General features: G+C 40.6%; 1 pseudogene; it reads left to right on the top strand.

Moving 5' to 3' along the window:
* Nucleotides 1-472: 472 nt before the first annotated feature.
* On the top strand, nt 473-2508 carry LOC102729090 (nucleoside diphosphate kinase A pseudogene; annotated as a pseudogene).
* The last annotated feature ends 534 nt before the right edge of the window (nt 2509-3042 follow it).

The following is a 3042-nucleotide window of genomic DNA, read 5'->3' on the forward strand; positions in this document are numbered from 1 at the left end:
GTGTTACAGAACCTGGACTGGATTGCCCGACAGAAGAACCAAGTGGCACTCACAGATCTTGGAGGATAGAAGGTTTATTTAATGCCTGTGGGCTCAGAGGAGGGTGATCTCCAAAGATCTGAGCCCCCAGCACAAACAAAGGGGGAATCTATACACTTCTACTTCCGCATACTCGGCGCTTTTGGTGCGTTTGCAAGGCGGGGCAGTGAGAAGAACCCGGATGGGCACATGCGGGAAGCAGAGCGGGGAGAAGAACCTGGAAAAGCCCCGGGGCAAGGACTGGGACCCTCTCGCTGGCTTGGTCGGCTATCTTAGGACACATTTTCCTTATCAATAGAATTGTTTGCTGTTATTTTGCCACTATTCACATTCCATCATGTGTATATCGGTTCTAAGTCTTATCCCAGTCTAACTTGTATCATGGTTAAATATGTACATGACAGGGTGGCACCAGATGGAGTTGTAGCCTCAACAGTTGGAGGGCTCTCTATCCCCAGGACCATGGCCAACAGTGAATGTACCTTATTGTCATCAAGCCTGATGGGGTCCAGCGCAGCCTGGTGGGAGAGATCATCAAGTGTTTTGAGCAAAAGGGATTCTGCCTGATTGCTATGAAATTCATTCAGGCTTCTGAAGATCTTCTCAAGGAACACTACATTGACCTAAAGGACCATCCATTCTTTGCCGGCCTGGTGAAGTACATGCAATCAGGGCCTGTGGTTGCCATGGTCTGGGAGGAGCCGAATGTGGTGAAGACAAGCCGAGTGAGCCTCGTGGAGACCAACCCTATAGACTCCAAGCCTGGGACCATCCATGGGGACCTCTGAATCCACATTGGCAAGAACATTATCCATGGCAGCGATTCCATGAGAGTGCAGAGAAAGAGATTGGCTTGTGGTTTCAACCTGAGGAGCTGGTGGATTACAAGAGTTCTGCTCAGAACTGGATCTGTGAGTGACAAGAGAGCAGACCTCAGAGCTTTGCCCACTCCATCTCCATTGTCTGTCTCTCCTTCCCATGGGCAGGGGCCAGGCTCTAGCAAATCCAGTTATTATTAAGAATTCCCTTGAAATCTGAAGGGGAACTCTTGGAGCTGGGAGTGCTCCCTATACACTATTATGTGTTACCATCAGATTAAAATATTTCATTTCCCTCCCAAAAACTATGTACATGACAGACTATATTGAGAATTTCTTAAGGACTACCACAGTGTCTTATTTATGTATCCCCCATAATGCTTTGCACACTACAGGTTGCAAGTAATGTTTCTTAATTGAATTGTTAAACTGCTTGCACTAGTAAAGTTCTGCTCTCTATTTCTTCTACTTCTTATACTTCTTGGTAAATTTTACTCTCATAGGCTCAAATATAATAATAAATTAGGGTGACATATAAAACTGCTGGTTCTTGAAAATTAAGCCCTGGAAGTATTTTAATTTTATTATGAACCAAGAAGCTGTGTAATTTTTTTTTCCTAAGAAATTAATTATACCTTTAGATGAGAGGCTATCATAGTGTGATTTCTAGACCACTGATGGCCCACAAGTGCCCTCTGAGTGGTCTTCAGGCTCATCACTTGTAGTTTGCAGGTTTATAATAAGACACCATCTGTGCTTTTGTTGCTGCCATGACTTCATAATCTATTTACGATGGTCAATAAAATTCAAATATTACTTCAAGGGTACACCATTTATTTTATTCTGCTGAGAAAAAGCGGGCAGATGAGGGGTTCACTGGATTTTATGTACAGCAACTGACCTGCAGATTGGTCAAGTGTGGTAGCCATTCCTTCAGATAGCCTCTGGACAGAAAAGGTTGAAAACTTTTCAAGCTTTCTCACCTAATCTGTGTCATCACAAACCAAAGGTTTACTGTTGACCAGATGCATATGGTCGCATCCGTCTCTTTGAATCAAAGACAGAATAGACATCAGCCATCAATAATAAAGGACAGAAACCAAAAACTGAGAGTCATCTGAGGCTAAGGACATAATCACCAAGACATGAGTGGTGTTTTCAGTTCTGTAGACCCTACTCAAATAACTCCAACTAACCCATGTTGTGCCTGGTATTATTTATTTCCCCCATTTAAATGTAAGCCTCAGTTACTCTAGAAACCAGCTTGATAATGCATAACTTCTCCATTAGGAATATTTTTATGGAGCCCATCGTTATGAATTCATTTGCTATTCACTGTAATAGCACATATCATAATGAATTCATTTAGTATTCATGGGGATAACACAAACACCATTTAGTAGCTGGTTAATGAACTGAGTGGGGCTCTTTATCCTTCCTGGGTTTTATAAGAAACAATGCTCATTTATTTAAATCATCAACTTCTTTTTCAACTTCATTTTATACATATGCTACTTCTTGTTCCCCAATGTCCAAGTATAATGCTGAGGTAAAGGACAGCTTTTTCTGGATAAAAGGAACCCAACAACAAAGGGTCCCGAGACATGGAGATTGAGCTATTAAGTGTAATTATGTTTCAGTTCATTGCAGACCAGTTTTGACAGTTTTATCCTGAAAATTAAAAATCACCAAGGAAATAATACTATTTATGCACCAGGCTCTGAGCTAAACTAAAAGGTTCATTATTAAGCCCACTATGCAGATTAAAAAACAAAAACAACAAAGTACCAAAAAACTAAGTAACTTGTTCAAAATCACATGAAAAATACCTGAAGAATTTGGAGTTCAAACCCAAGAAATCCTATTCCAGACCTGTGGCCTTCACAGTGTGCTAAGCCACATGCTATCTTAGTTATCAGTATCTTAGCTTTCCTTCTTTGTAAAATGATGTTACATATGTATCTTACCTAATAAAATCCTCTTGAAGCAATTTGTAAAATTAAAACACCAAATAGCTTCAATAACCTATAGTAAATTACTAAACCAAGAATTGGCACGAGCCAGCCTCAGTCTGTGCATCATTTGGCTTGCAATTAGTTAATTGTTTTCGTAGGAACAAACTAAGCAATTCAGGACAAATTTTATCTGGAGTCCATATTCTCAAGGTAACATATGACATATTCCA

The sequence above is a fragment of the Leptonychotes weddellii genome, unplaced genomic scaffold, assembly GCF_054177405.1.
Source record: "Leptonychotes weddellii isolate Sample4059 unplaced genomic scaffold, ASM5417740v2 HiC_scaffold_11742, whole genome shotgun sequence".
NCBI classification, from domain to species: Eukaryota; Metazoa; Chordata; class Mammalia; order Carnivora; family Phocidae; genus Leptonychotes; species Leptonychotes weddellii.